This window comes from Lynx rufus, unplaced genomic scaffold (assembly GCF_022079265.1).
Source record: "Lynx rufus isolate CCGP_SWC_20201006 ecotype Redwood Valley unplaced genomic scaffold, mLynRuf1.p SCAF_7, whole genome shotgun sequence".
NCBI classification, from domain to species: domain Eukaryota; kingdom Metazoa; phylum Chordata; class Mammalia; order Carnivora; family Felidae; genus Lynx; species Lynx rufus.
Window position 1 is genome coordinate 25,733,577 of NW_025814889.1, and position 16,678 is coordinate 25,750,254.

At 40.3% G+C, this 16,678-nt stretch overlaps 1 protein-coding gene across 3 annotated transcripts in view; it reads right to left on the reverse strand.

Annotated features, from left to right (window-relative positions):
• Window positions 1-16,678, reverse strand: part of MPP7 (MAGUK p55 scaffold protein 7) — a 299,853-nt gene that overhangs the window by 41,647 nt on the left and 241,528 nt on the right. The window lies entirely within an intron of this gene.

A 16,678-nucleotide genomic window follows, 5' to 3' on the forward strand; every position in this document is an offset into this window, starting at 1 on the left:
GGTCACGATCTCGAGGTTCATGAGTTCGAGCCCCGCATCAGGCTCTGTGCTGATAGCTCAGAGCCTAAAGCCTGCTTCAGATTCTGTATTTCCCTCTTTCTCTGCCCCTCCCCCACTCTTAGCCTCTCTCTCTCTCTCTCTCTCTCTCAAAAATAAACATTAAAAAATTAAAAACAAAAAAAAAACCCAAATCCTCAGACTCTGTGGCCAAGGTTGCTCTTGATAATAGGGTAGCCCTCGATCCTCTTTTAGCTGAATGAGGAGGTGTCTGTGCTGTGGCCAATTCCACTTGCTGCAACTGGATGACACTTCAGGGGAAGCTGAACTCAGCTACATGAGGTTAGCAAATGAGCCACCTGGCTTAAGGCAGTGACTCCCTCAACAGGATCTTCTTGGGGCTTATTTGATTTTGATTGATTTGGGTCTTAGGGACCATGGCTCCACTGCAGACGTGGGGAGTCATCCTGCTTAAACTAATCATAGCAGTCACCCTGGTGCTCTGTGTTCTCTCAAGGGCTTTAAATGCATGTTTGCAGCCGCTAACCACCAAGGGAATGACCTCCCTAACACTGAAATGTCAGAAAAGGAACAAAGACAATGATCGATCTAAAAAGAAAGGCAAACCTGAAGTCGTGACCTATCAACACCACAGAGATTCAGCAAAAATGTCATGACCTGTGATTACTGCACAAAGGATCGAGCAAAAACTGAGGACTTGACAGTGTTAGCTGGGAGTAGGGCTAGTGCCTTAAATTTTGATCACATCTCGCAGTCAAGCGGAGTCTCTGATCAAAGGGGGTAAGTGTTAAAAAAAAAAAAGAAAGAAAGAAAGAAAGAAAAAGGCAACAGGTCCCAGATGGAGTCACTTGTTGCTAAGCCCATGTCACCAAACCAAGACATAATACCTAACTTAATTAGTTTTGACCTCTTCTAGGAGTGGACTCTTAACCCAGTTGATCTGGAAATACCCTGGTCAGCACTACCCGCCTAATAGATCCCTGCAGTCCCCTAAAGGAAGGTGACCTTGCCTCAAACAATCCACTCTGCGCCAGTAAACTTTTCCCACCCCCTTCTGCCTATAAAAGTCTTTCATTTTGTACTGCTCTTTGGAGTTCCCTTCTATCTGCTAGATGAGATGTTGCCCAATCCATGAATCACCGAATAAAGCCAATAACATCTTTGAGACCAATTTTGTTTTTAGACAAGATGGAAGAGCTACTTTTTATTAAAACCTTCCTAGGTGCCAGGAATTGGTCTAAGTATTTGCAAATGTCATTTCATTTAACCCTCTAACAAACCTAGAAAGTAGGTGCTCTTACTATCCTCCTTTTTCAGATGAAGAAACTGAAGCCCACAGCAAATCTGAAATGTTCAGGTATCCCGTGGCTACCAAAGAGCAGAACAGATTAGAATGTAGCCCGTCTTTCCCCAGAGGTTATGGCCATTTATGCCATCCACAATAAACACTAAACTTCGGATACTTCAGATGTGCCATACATACAGGCAGGAAAATTTTCTGAGCAATGGCCACAGAGAAAAAGGGAAGTAAAAGGAAACAACACTTTGAAGGACAGTTACAAAAGTGACTCTGGCTGTCACTGGATCCCACTATGAAATGTCATGCTCCACAGAAGGCCACAGCAAGGGTAGGGGTAGGATATAAAGTACATATATATACATATACGTACAAGTACGTGATATAAAGTACATATATATACGTGTACATATACGTACAAGTATGTGATATAAAGTATAGTATATCAGCAATTGCTCCAACATAGGGAAATAAAGTGTTAGGAGCTAAAGAATTTCCAATAGTATTATATTTTCCTACAAGAATCTCAGAATAGAGTGGATAATAAAAATATTAAAAATAATATTAAAATATTAAATAAAATAAAAATAAAAATATTAAAAATACTGAATCAGTTGATCACAACAGATAAACCAAACCTAAAATATCAATGTGCAAAATCCTGAACAACAGATTAAGATAAAAACCAAGTTTTAAAACCAGCATTATAGGGGCACCTGGGTGGCTCAGTCTGGTTAAGCACCTGATTCTTGGTTTCCACTCAGGTCATGATCTCACGGTTCGTGGGTTTGAGTCCCCATTCTGGCAGCATGAAGCCTGCTTTGGATTTTCTCTCTCCCTCTCTCTCTGCTCCACCTGTGATCTCTCCTTCTCTCAAAATAAATAAACCTAAAAAAATACTAAAACCATCATTAAACACATGGATGACAGAGCACAAAACTGACATGTGATAAGTAGAAAATCAAAATAAATTGCAACCAGTTCACAATGGCTAACAAAATCGGGTGATGGAAACTGAACCGATTCAAACACAGCAACAAGGCTTTCCCCCAGTGTGCAGAGCATGAGTAGTACCTCACTACATCTGCATTATAACCAGTGGCAAAAGGTAAAAAGCAAAATTTACTGCCTACTCAAGCTGGGCCTGCGGCAACAGCAACAGCATCTGGGAACTGGCTAGAAAGGCAGAATCTCTGGCCTTGCCTCTCAGGCTACCGGTCAGACACTACGTCTGAACAAAATCCCCAGATGAATGGAATGGTGTTAAGATTTGAGACGCCTTGGAGAAGGGGCTGAAGGCCAACGGGAGAGGAAGGGCTCCTCCCTCTGAATATTCTGAGACTGCTTCTGCCTGTACCATCAAAAGACTCCTGAGAGGCAGTCTCTGAAATGTGAAGGCCAAGGAGCCAGGAAGATCAAGCCCTGAGCCTTTCCCTGGTGGCTGAGCCTTTTCCTGAGTATGTGAACGGATCTGAGGGGGAAAGGCCAGGAAAATCAGCCCAGGATACTTTGGGAATAGTTGGCAAATGTTAAGGACGGGGAAGGTGAGAAGTCATGCTATGTACAATGGGGCTATGCCTGCACGGCCAGCTGACCTGACCCAGGGAGGCCTCAGGAAGAAATCTCCAGCTTGAGGCCCTGAAGGTGAGCAGGATTTATGTGAACAGTGCACTCTTTTGGTAGATTCAGGCCTAAACTTTCACAAAATATGGAGGTATCTGCTAGCAAAATGAATGATTAGGGCCGAAAAGAAAAGAAAAGAAAAGAAAAGAAAAGAAAAGAAAAGATATTTAGATCCAGCCAATGGTGTCAGTACAGCCCTGATTTTATAGATTGGAAGCAATATTCCACAGTGAGTTAAGAAAGAAATAAAAGAGGATTTTAATGACCTCCACTTTGACCTTAGTCTGTACTTTCTAACTAATTAAGTTCTTTCCAGCTTCTCTTTTAACTCAGACAAAGGGCCTCAAGGGCAAAGCATCCTGTGATGGGAACCCAAACTACCCCCTCAGGCATACGGACTGCCCCCAGCCCAGAAGACCCGGCATGACTGGCCCCAAGATAATGATGACATGACCTGACCTTCACTGCCCACCTGCATGTACGCACTGACCTGTGTCCCACATCTTCCTTATATAAACCTATGAGTATTTTCAGCACCTTGGAGACGGTCTTTGAGATGCAAGTCCGTGGTCTTCCCACTGCTGGCCTCACTGAAATAAATTTCCTTCTGGTTTCACCACTATTGGTCTCTCTGCCTATGGATTTTGTCAGGAGTAGCTGAACCTGGTCTGTTCGGGCCCCCCGGAGCCAGGTGCTGTCGCACCCCTGCACCCCAGGGCTATAGTCCTGGTGAGGCAGGCAGGAGCTGTACTTCGGATTTGTCCAGCCCCATTGAGACTCCCAGGGACAGAGCAGTTGGCCACAGCAGTGCACCAGGGCTCACTGGTCCCTTTCCTGAGCTAGTGGATGTGACAGATGTCCCTGGCAGGGATAACAGGAAGTATTTGCAGCTGCCAAAACCGGTTTCATTTTGAGGACTTTCTTGCTTCTCCTGAAGTGGCATCAGCTGCCTTATTAACAGCATTTGGTGAAACATAAACAAATTAGTAGCAGAGGGCCCCCAAAGATTTGACTCCTGGTAAGTCCCCCTCCCATGATGTTGGCTTCTTTTGAACCATATGTTCCAGGTTTTTATAACCTATTAGCTCAGGCTGTGGCAGGGGCCACTGTAATTTGTGAAGGTACCATTGGAAAAAGGAATGGATGAGAGGTAAACAGGAAGCAAGGGTACGCATTTGGGGGAGATCTCTGTTGGAGTTTCTGTGTAATGTATGTGTACAAGATGGAGAATGCTAACTCTATCCCCTCCCAAAGCTCCTCCCTAGGGAGAATACTGGCTGACTGGTCTTGTTTTAGTTATAAACCTAGGACTAAGAAGTAAATGAATTTTCACTGTAACACCACCTAGCATATGTAGATGTTAAGCTCAGAGGAAAGATGACAACTGAATGGCTCTTGGATTCCTTCCTCACATTCAGCTGCCTCCAAGGGGGTTTCAGTTTGGCTCTCCTAGCTTGTCTAGGAAACCATGTGGTTCAGTCAGTGGATTGCCCCCGCCCCCACTTTGGGGTAAGCACGAATGCTAACAGAGGTACTCTGGGCTTCATGTAGTCGTAGTTTTGTTTCTTCTGTGTTCTTTCTGAACTTTTGCCTAGGAAGATGGAAAATATTCCTTCTGTTCCCAAAGGAAGTCCATTAGGACATATTGTGAATAAATGGTGCAACCTGAGAAAAAGGCTGTCACGCAGGAGGGAGAGAAAGGACGTGGAGATTAAGGAATGTTAGTCCGAACTTGAAATTCACCTCGGCCTTGCCCGTGGCACCCGTACACGTCTGCCTCTACCTCCCCCTGCTGTTTCTGCAGCATCACCCGTGCAGCTCATGCAGCTGGCTCTTACACCATCCTCGGTGCCTCCGGTGCCCCTGGTTCCTGCTCCTCCCCCACTCAGTATCGAGGAGCAAAAAGCACCCCAGGCTGTGGAGCTGCCTCCTCGTGAGGTTCAAATGGAAGCACCTCCCAAGTCAACATGAAGGGGTCCAGGGGGCTCCCCTGGACTTAAACTGCCCACTTCAGATTTCCCCACAGGAGCCCCAGGTAAAACTGACGGTAGGGAACAAACTGGTTGACCTTTTAGTGGTCAGGGGTGCAACATATTCGGTATTAAAGCTAATTCAAGGTTGTCGGTTTAATGAAAATAGACACATCTTTAGCGTTACCAGCATTTAATATAAACTTTTTATCCTACCAAGGTTTACTAAAGGTCAGATAAGTTCATGTTATCTCTGTTGCAATTTGTCAGCAAAAAGAGGACTTAAAATGATGGTTAATTTGATCTGTCTCATGAAGGTTACATGGGTAATTGTTAAGAGCAAGTAGGTTAAATTAAAAAAAAAAAGTATACAGCTTTTAGAACCTTTGGTAACCTAAAACTTTGAAGTTTTGCTAGGCTGAATGATATATTGGTTTGAATCCACTGGATGTCTTTTCCAAACAAGATAAAACACTGAAACAGCTACTAAACATACATTTATCAGCTTTTGGTTTCTTACTGCAGAGAAACTGAAGATAAATTTGGGTCTGGGGGCGCCTGGGTGATTCAGTCGGCTGAGTGTCTGACTTTGGCTTGGGTCATGATCTCACGGTTCGTGGGTTTGAGCCGCACGTTGGGCTCTGTGCTGACAGCTCAGAGTCTGGAGCCTGCTTCGGATTCTGTGTCTCCCTCTCTCTCTGCCCCTCCCCCCACTCATGCTCTCTCTCTCTCAAAAAAAAAAATTAAAAAAAAAATTTTGGGTCTGCTAGTAAAGAATTTTATGCTTAGTCACAAGATTGTACTATGGAAAAACACATGTTTCTAGAAATTATGAAATGTTTCATAAATTTCCAATCTGAAGAATTCTGATGTAACAGTTCACAACTGCTTACTACCTAGTTTTTACTAGAAATTAAGATTTCTAAGCATTACAAATTCTGATAAATGTAATTGAGACTGTTAGAAGTAAGGGCAGCAACTCTGTATGCCAGGAAAATATGATGTATTTTTGATAAGAAAGGTACAAAGAATGAGAACTACATTTTTGTTGAGGAAAAAGAAAGTAATTTTGTCCTACAATGGAAATGGTTATTTAGAAAAGGCTTAGGACAAAATCTGAATGAAAAACAAAGCTGTAGGATGTTTGTGAAGGGGAATCTTTGGAAAAGAATTTTATGCATGGTCAGGACTAAAACAGGAATGAGTTTTAAAAGTACACCTGTGTAAGAGTGTGTAAGAGCCTGTCTGTTAAAAAGATAAAGTTTTCTGGGGCGCCTGGGTGGCGCAGTCGGTTAAGCGTCCGACTTCAGCCAGGTCACGATCTCACGGTCTGTGAGTTCGAGCCCCGCGTCGGGCTCTGGGCTGACGGCTCGGAGCCTGGAACCTGCTTCTGATTCTGTGTCTCCCTCTCTCTCTGCCCCTCCCCCGTTCATGCTCTGTCTCTTTCTGTCCCAAAAATAAATAAACGTTGAAAAGATAAAGTTTTCTTGGATTTGTAAGTCAGCTCTTATAAAAGATTGTAAATGAAGCTGTTGTTTTTTTTTCCTTTAAGTTTATTTATTTATTCTGAGAGAGAGAGAGAGAGAGGGAGGGAGAGAGGGAGAGGGGCAGAGAGAGAGAGAGAGAGGGAGAGAGAATCCCAAGCAGGCCCCAAGCTGTCAGCCAGATGTGGGGCTCAAACTCATGAACCATGAGGTCATGACCTGAGCCAAAAACCAAGAGTCAGACGCTTAACTGACTGAGCCACCCAGGCGCTTCTGTTTTCTTTCTTAATCTGCTCAGAAAAACAAAGTTTCTATATTTTTTCCTTTTAGGTCTTTGAATACTTAAAGATTCTCAATATTAAAGGAGCTAAGTTTTGCTAACAGCTATATCACCTTTCTATTGCCACCTTGGTTAAACAGATAATTCAATATTGTTTTATAATGATCTGTAAACCTATTTTGGTATGTGCTTTAAAACTTGGAGGTTTTTTGGGGCGCCTGGGTGGCGCAGTCGGTTAAGCGTCCGACTTCAGCCAGGTCACGATCTCGCGGTCCGGGAGTTCGAGCCCCGCGTCAGGCTCTGGGCTGATGGCTCAGAGCCTGGAGCCTGTTTCCGATTCTGTGTCTCCCTCTCTCTCTGCCCCTCCCCTGTTCATGCTCTGTCTCTCTCTGTCTTAAAAATAAATAAACGTTGGAAAAAAAAAATTAAAAAAAAAAATTAAAAAAAAAAAAAACTTGGAGGTTTTTAAGAAACTTCCCAAGATTCAAATTCTAACCAAAGTCTTTTAGGCTAATTAGGCTTGTTAAGTGACATGGTATGTTAAGTCAGATGGGAACCACTGTCAAACAAATAATGATACACTTTCTTAGGTTATATCATATGGGTAAATGCTATAACTGTTTTAGAAATTAAATGAAATCCCTAAGTTTCAGTATATCCTGGTATAAGGTCATTATTTGACATTTCTAATTACTGAAATGTTGTCACAGAAATAACTGGATTTCCTTGCCAACTGCATTATAATGAACTCTGATCAGATCTTTATGTCCATTTTTGAGTCTTTTGGAATTTACAGTTACTGTTCTGAAGGCCTTGCAATGTGTATTTCATCTTTTAGGAGATTCATGGAGAAGACTTTTGACAAATACAGGTTTCTGGTATCTTTAACATCCTAAAACTGTAAGAACTTCTGGAACTGATGGAAAAACTGCATTCAAACAAAAGAAATTAGTAACATGGGATTGAATGAATTGAGGAAATTGATTATAGTTTTATGATTCTTACTTGAAACACTGCTAGTTCTCTAATGTTTGCTCTTCCAGATTTAAGAAAACTTCCTCTTAAGATATCTATAACTTGTAGAAATATAAAGTATTCTTTTGTGAACAAACTGGAGCATTCATCTTTTCTCCCTACCTGATCCCTCCAGAATTCAAAACCTCTCAGTAAGTGTTCTCTCATGGCAGTTATAATTATTTGCATAAGTTCAAGGAGAATCTGTTCTCCTTGTAATAAGACACCACTGGAAACATTGGTTATATTACACCAAGTCTTTGACTGGAATGTCATATTTGACAGAGACATGCATAGACTTAGATATGACCAGACAGCTTTGAGGAACTAAGGTGGACTTTGTGAAGCCAACAAAGCCCCTTGGGAATGCTGGCATGATTCCTTGCTGACAGAGTTCCCAGCTGCCTTACCAGGTGAGTAAAGAATGTCACTTCCTGGCAGGTGCAGAAACCTCAGGATATTTGGGGGAACTCAAGAAGAATTCACCCAAATCTACAGGTTCTGCAGGCAAATCCGATGGCAAGTATTTGGCTTGGCTTCTGGTCTTGAGAGGCTATTAAAAGTTCAATCTGAAATTCCTTACAAAAAGTTCCAGCAAAGTAGATTTGTAAGAACTTATAATGGTCAATCACTATTCTTGCTGTGCTTATATAAATACTTAGGTCAGCTTTATTAAAACTGGACTTGCTTTACAAAGAAATTAGTCTTCATTTGGCTATCTTGGATGTAGATGAGGTGATTTTAGAGAGAAATATTGTGTTTCAATAACATACCTTTGTAGATGTTACATTCTAGTTTGGCTGTCTTTGAATGTTTGTTGTTTGCCTAAGCTAGACAACTCGAAGTAAACTTCAGGGAAAGTGCTACAACACCTCATATATAGATAGTCTTTATGCTTTTACTCTGTGGGGATAATAAAAAGATCCCCGTAGGCATATGATTATTTCAACAGCCAGACAATAAGATGGATTCCCCCACAACTGTGTAACTCAACTATTACCCTGACCAATTCTATGTGGCTGGGATGGCAAAATAGCTCCTCAAAAGCCAGAGCATACCCTACTCCCTGTGGTTAACTACGGACTTGTGGAAGCAAGGCACTCCCTTCCTTATGACGGGACTGGACAATGCACTTGTGGATGCTCATATCTCCCAGAATGTCTGCTACTTACCAGTGATTTCTCATAATTGGGATACTGTTAAAGCTAGATATTGGGCAAAGAGGGCTTTTTGATTACTTTATCCCTTAGCCATATATATGTGTCCTAGAAGTCACTTTTGTCGATGTAGAATTACAAGTAGAGGTTTAGCCAAGCACACAGTGGCCATCTTTAATCAAACTCGGCACAATGTCACCCTCCTAAATGATAAAACCACAAATTCAAAAAGTAGTCCTTCAAAACCAGATGGCCCTTGATATTCTGACTTCAGCCCAAGGAGGAACCTGTGCTCTTATTAAAACAGAATGTTGTATATATATTCCAAATTGCTCAAAGAATGTGTCTGAAGCCATGAAAGATTTAAATAAACACATAATTGCTATAGATGCTCTGACTCTAGATCCTTTTGGCAGCCAACTAACTTTAATTCTTTCTAAACGGTAATATACCCTGCTATAAGCACTGCTAGACTTCTTGTCCTTTTTCTTTTTGGTTGTGGTTTGACTTTTTGTATTTGTCAAGCAGGAGCCTGGGCTATCCATACCAGCATGGAGGTACCTTATTATGTATTTCAGGAGAGACTCAGGAAGCAAAATTCTCCCACCCTGTCAAAGTCTTCCATTCCAAAATCCCTAGGTCATCCTCTGGTCATCAGGAAGTAGCTACAGAAGAAATGACCACTGTCCCTTTTCCCTCCAAAGAAATGGAATGGTGCTTTGACAGTGGGGATCTGAAAGAGGATTTTACCTCCATTTTGACCTATCTTTAAAACAAGATAATGATCAACTTGATCTTTACTGCCTACTGGCATGTACCCACCAACCTGTGTCCCACATTTTTCTTACATAAACCTACAAGTATTCTCAGCACTTTGGAGACAGTCTTTGAGATGTTAGTTCACTGTCTTCCCAGTGCTGGCCTCCCTGAAATAAATTCCTTTCTTGTTTCACCTCCACTTGTCTCTCTGTCTCTGGATTTCATCATTAGTGAGTGGCCGAATCTAGTCTGTTTGGGGTCCCTGGAGCTGGGTGCTCTTGTACCCTTAGGCTCCCATTACAGAAGGCTCTGGTCTTGAATTATTTAGGTATGAATCAGCTCTACAACTTAGTAGCTGTGTGATCTTGGGCAAAGTAACTTCTCCTCTTTGTGCTTCAGTTTCTTCTTCTGCGGGGATTGTACAAATATTTACCTCATAGTCATAGTGAGGACTGGATAAAATAACACATGCATAGCCCTTAGCTCAATGCCTGGCACACAATACATATTGGTTACTGTTATTGTACAGGATAGGACCCACTTGAGAAAAGATAAAACTTAAAAACTCAGTTGGGACTGTTTGAAAGCAGTTAGGAACAGGAGAGGATAATGAAACATTATAGTTAGATTTTAGTAGTAGAGAAATCTAAGTAGTAAAAATGGATATTTGGTTGTCATTGAAGTAATGCAATTAATTATTTACTCAAGGCAGGAAAACACCAAAGAGTGAGGAAACGTGAGCAGGGGAGAAGCACATAGCAAAGGAACTGTGAATCTTCACTGGCTGTACCACTTGGAAGTGTCAACATTTCGCATCTCAAGTTTAGGACTATCTTGAGGGCCAGCCTCCTGTTGGGAGATAAAGGGGACATCTCCTCTGAGAACCAAGCCTCAGAAACTTAAGGAATTCCAAGCAAGAGACAGAGAAAGAACAGTCACTGCACCATGAGTGACATCATAGGGCTTAAAAAAAAAAAAAAGGACTATAGGATCCTGCTGGGAATGTAAAAATACAGTGAGAAGAGCAAGCAGTTTGTCTGTCAGGAAGTAAGGCATGAGGCCCACAGGACAGAGTCCACATGGAATTCAGAATCAGGTGCCAGGAACCCAAAGATCAATGGGCAAAGGGGATTTAGGGCAACTTAACTGCATAGAATTAAACTAACCTCTCCACTGAAGATTTCAGCCAGATGAATTTTAGTTCAATGATTGTGGACCTAGACAACTAGCATTTATGTAAAGCAGCAGCCAAAATACCGTAGATCATTCTGGGACTTGGAGCAGACAGTGGAATGTTGTGATAACATATTTCCGGGAGAATAACTTTAGCAAAAGGTAGTCCAGATGGTGCTGTGGTATTCTGTCCTGATAACTGTTTACCGTTTAAAACTTTGAGGAGGAGACTTGAAAGTTAGAGTAGTATCACTCAATTCTGAGGAGGCTGATCAAGGCATGCCGGTGAGGAGAGGCAAATTGCATCTGTGACAGTTTATAGCTTGGAGAGTTCAAGCTCCACTCTGGTGAGGTAAGCATTCTACAAGCTATCTCTTGCACTGATCACAATTAAAACCCCTGGACAGCACACAAAAAGCAACAACCTGAAGACTCTGAAAAGCAAACAAAAGCAGGAAGAATGTAGAAGGATATCAAATCTGGAGAGGTGACCCCTCCCCCCCCCACCCCAAGGGGAAAAAGTTTCCCTTTATATTTTTCCATCTGTTCTTGGACTTTGTCCAGAGGATGAGTCTCCATCTCAGAGCTGTCCAAGGGGCAGTGGACTGAATAGCTAAGACCCCACAAAAGTTGTGGGCTTACCCCTCCTTAAGCTGTGCATGAGTGAGATGAACCCAAAGCAGCACAACTAAGATTTAAACCATTGCGTAAGTCTCTGGCTAACACAAGTGTCACATGCAAGGAACAGACCCAAAGCAGCATAGCAAAGACTTGAAAACTGAACTGAGGCAAACAGACTAAGCCTAACCAGGCTGATAGCCTGCTAAAAAATTTAACATTTTCCAGAGGGATATAATAAGATCCAAAGTCTATACAAAATAATGTTAAAAATGTCCAGCATACAGAACAAAAGTAATTTGATGCACAAAGATGATGATTTGCAAAAACAAAACAAAACAAAAACAAAAACAGTTTACAGATGCCAACCACAAGATGAGCCTGACACTGGAATTATCCAAAACAATAAAGATGCTATCTTAAGTAACCATCATGAGTCCGAAGTAAACACACTTGAAATGAATGTAAAAATAAAGTTCTTACCAGATAAGCAAAAGCTATGAAAAAGAATTGGTAATTTCACAATTGAAAAAAAAAATCACAGTGTCTGAAGGAAAATTATTTGGTCAGTGGGCTAAATAGCAAAACAGTGATAAAAAGGATAGAGTCAGAGATTTTGAAGACTAATCAAAAGAAATGGTCATATCTGAAAAACAGAAACACTAAAAAAAAATAATAATAATTACAGCATCAGGAAACTGTGAGATAATACTAAAGGGTCCAACACATGTCCTATCACAGTCCCAGAAGTAGAGGGGAAAGAGGTTAGGACAAAAAGAAAAAAAGAATCTTTGAAAAAATAATGGCCAAAATTTTCCAAAATTTTGTCAAAGTCATAAATTTATAGATTTCAGATGTTTGGTAAACTCAGGCACATTAAACTAAAAATAAAGCACATATAGATACATCATAATCCAACTGCTTAAAATCAAAGATAAAAAAAAACACCTCAAAAGTAACTAGAGAATAATTACACACAGAAATAAAGCAAAAAAGTCATCAGATATATTAAAATCAAATAAGTCAAAAAACCCAAAAGAAGTCAGAAAAGGGGAACAGAGAAATAAACAAAATACAAAGGGATAAACAGAAAACAAATAGACCTAAAATGAAAATAACAGAGCTGCACTGAACCATATCAATAGTTTATATTATATATAAATGGTCCAAACATACCAATTAAAGATATAGATTATGAGACTGGATAACTACAGCAACACCCAAGACTATGCTATCTATAAAAAACAAACCAACAAATCCACTTTAATAATAAACACACAGATGGGTTAAAATAAAAGGATGGGGAAAGATACACTACGCAAGCAATAAGCAAAGGAAAACTTGAGTGGCTATTACATATCATACAAGGCAGACTTCAAGAAATTACATAATAAAAAGGCCAAATCATTAAGAAAACATAACACTCCTAAATGTGTGTACACTTGACAACAGAGCTTCTAAATATCTTAAGTACAAGCTGATGTGAAGAGAAATAGACAAATCTACAATTAAAGAGAATTTAACACTCCTTTCCCAACAACTAACAGAACAAGTAGACAAAAAATCAGTAAGGATATAAAAGACCTGAATAATATTACCTACCAACTTGACTTAAATAACATGTATTGATCACTCTGTCTAACAATGGCAGAATCCACATTCTTTTTAAGTGCACACAGAACACCAGATGACATGGACCATATCCTGGGTACCCCTTCCCCGCCAAAATCTGATAAACTTAGAAGAATTGATATCATAGAAAGCGTACTATCTGACCATAGTGAAATTAAACAAGAAATCAATAACAGAAAGATGATAATCCCAAAGTATTTGGAAATTAACACACTCTAAACTCATGGATCAAAGAAATCACAAAGGAAATCAGAAAATATTCTGATCTGTGTGGTATGTTATCAAAACACAGCAGATCAAAATTTGTAGTATGAAGTACTTAGAAGGAAATCATAAATTTATGCCTAACAATAGTTAAATCTTTAAAAAAGTGTTTCTAGTCAATAGTCTAAGATTCAACTTTATGAAACTAGAAAAAGAGAAAACTAAATGGATACAAAGTAAGCAAAGGAAGGAAATAATAAAGAGTACAAGTCAATAAAACTTAGAAAATAGAAAAAAAATTTAATGTACAAGTGGTTTTATAAAAAATCAATAAATTAGAAAAAGAGCTAAGGTACCTAGACTGTATGAAGGCCAGAAATCATCCTCACTCTTCTGTTTTCCACACCTGTGTAATTCCCTCTCCTTGACTGTGGGCAAAACCTGTTATTTGCTTCTAACCAATAGAACATGGAATATTTTGCCTTATTCCCTTCTCAGTTAATACAATTTGATGAAGCTACCATGTTGCAGAGGCTCACATGGCAAAGAACTGAGAGCACATAATGAACTCTGCCAACAACCACATACATGGTTTTAGAAGCAGATTCTTTAACAGTCTAGCATTCAAATGAGAAGACTACCTCATGGCAAGGCTTGAGCACAGCCTTATGAGACTTATGAGATATCTTGAAGCAGAGGACCCAGCTAAGCCATGCCTAAACTCTCCAAATTTTGACCCACAGAAACATTCAGATAATAAGTATGCACTATTTAAAAGTCACTAAATTTGTAGTAACCTGTTATGCAGCAATAGATACCGGATGTAAGAGTGAAGACATAAATTACCAATAATAAGAATGAAAGTGGAGACATTACTACAGACCTTACAGAAAGTTAAAGGGTATTAAGGGAATATTATGAACAACTTTATGCTTACATAATTGGCCATTTAGGTGAAATGCACAAATCGCTTCAAAGACACAAACTGCCAAAATTCATTCTGAATAGTCGTGTGTGTGTGTGTGTATGTGTGTGTATAAAGGTAGAAAGATGCACTCTTCACATGCTCTCTTCCTCTCCCCGTTCGTCCTCTTCCCTACTTTTTAAAAGAAGAAATTAAATTTGTAGTTAAAAACCTCCCCAAAAGGCTCCAAGCCAAGGTGTGGTTTTGTTGTATAATTCTACCAAACATTTTAAAGGAAAATAATAGTAATTCTATACAAGCTCTCCTGGAAAAGTAAAGAGGAGAAAACACTCCCCAACACATTTTATAAATGTGGCATTATCTTAATACAAAAAGCAGATGAAAACAAATTTAAGAAAACTACAGACCAGCAAATTGAACCTAGTACTGTGCAAAAGGCTAATACATCATGCAAAGCTCATTCAACACACAAAAACTAATCAATGCAGTTCACCATTTCAACAGATCAAATAAGAAAAACCATATAATCATCTCAACAGATGCAGAAAAAAATCCATTTTACAAAATTCAACATCAATTCATGATAAATACTCTCAGCAAACTAACAATAGATGGGAATTTTCTTAACCTGGTAAAGGGCATCTATAAAAAAACCTACAGCTAGGGGCGCCTGGGTGGCGCAGTCGGTTAAGCATCCGACTTCAGCCAGGTCACGATCTCGCAGTCCGCGAGTTCGAGCCCCGCGTCGGGCTCTGGGCTGATGGCTCGGAGCCTGGAGCCTGTTTCCGATTCTGTGTCTCCCTCTCTCTCTGCCCCTCCCCCGTTCATGCTCTGTCTCTCTCTGTCCCAAAAATAAATAAAAAACGTTGAAAAAAAAAATTAAAAAAAAAAAAAAAACCTACAGCTAATATCATACTTCATGGTGAAAGATTGAGTACTTTCTTCCTAAGACTGACAACAAAGCAAAGATGGTCTCACTACTCCCATTCATCATCATACTGGAGAGTCTAAAGTAAAGAGAGAATACAACACAAATAAAGATGAAAATACCTACAACAAAGAAATAAAATTGTCTCTGGTCACAGATAACAAGATTATCTACATAAAAAAATTCAAGGCATCCACAAAAAAGATACTATAAACCTCCTTTAAGAACTATAGAGAGGGTTGTGACATCTGTATACAGTGCCATTTAACAAAAGTGCATGGCTACTTCTAACATGCATGAGGCCAACATCCCCCTAACCTCTTTTCCTTTGGAAGATTCTAGGGAGTATTTATTTTCCATAACCATCAAGCATCTTTAGTTGCTTTTGACTATGATTTACTTTTATTCTTCCCTGCATTACTATTCAGACCCATAGTTTATCTTCATCTATCTTTCCTTCCTCACCCCGAAGGTTAGCACCTACAGGAAAGAAAAAGAGATCAAAGTCTATTCTGCTTTCCTCTTTCAATCTGATCCCCCAGGGAAACCAAAAGTAGCACAGATGTAACAGTAACTCCTTGGCTACAGAGAGTCCTCAGATTTAAGGAGAAACAGGAAATTATGCTATCTTTGCCTTTTTATCACAAGGTATCTCTCATCAGATAAGCAGCAGACCTTGGCTGAAGAGCAGAAGATGCAACGGGGATGGAAGAGATGCTGCTAAGATGGGTGCTGGGAGGGACACGGGTAGAAAAGGACCAGGGAGTCCAAGTAGCCCCCATGAGGCACAAAAGGATTTAGAACTGGGGAACACTTATATTCCCCTTAGCCCAACTCTATAGGGACTGGAAGCTGGGGTATTGCAGGCTCTACAGTAAACATAAAAACAGATGTAGAATGTTCCTCCAGGTGGGGCTTGGGGGGTGCTTTCATACCCATTGATTAGAAGAAAGGGACACTGTTAATAAGGGAAACTCTGCAGTATGTGTTTCTAAATCATGCAAATGATGTGACTATCTCTTCCAGTGCCATCAGGTGTGAGAAACTGCATCATTTCCCACTCATCACCACCGTCAAGAGTATGTGCTGTAACCTCTCAGAGGACTCTGTGTCAATACAAGGGGTGACTCTTTAGCTTTTCCATTTATTCTCATCCCCATCATGATCATCTTCAGTTTATGAAGGAATAATTACCAACAGATACCAGGCCCCTTTATTCTTATCCACACCCCCCCCCCCAATCATTGGTTTTGATCACTGGAGCTTAATTACCTGTTTCCAAATTTTTAAAGAAATGGCAACCAGAACGAGGTGCGTGGAGTAACACGGAGGTCACGACTGCACGCGTGGCTATGAAGGGTGGATCAGACAGACGCTAGAACGTGACTATGAGTCAAACCAGCCAACGTTTATGGAAATCACCACATATATTTATTAATTGCTTTAAGCAGTTTCATGAACTGACTCTCCAGCTTTAAATACTCCAGAGCTCTGCTGAAATAGTTTATTTCACTGAAGGCCTAAGTGCCATAAGAAGTTCCACCATGGCTACTGCCTCAAAATGATGTGAAAGACACCGTGTTACATTAACAAATA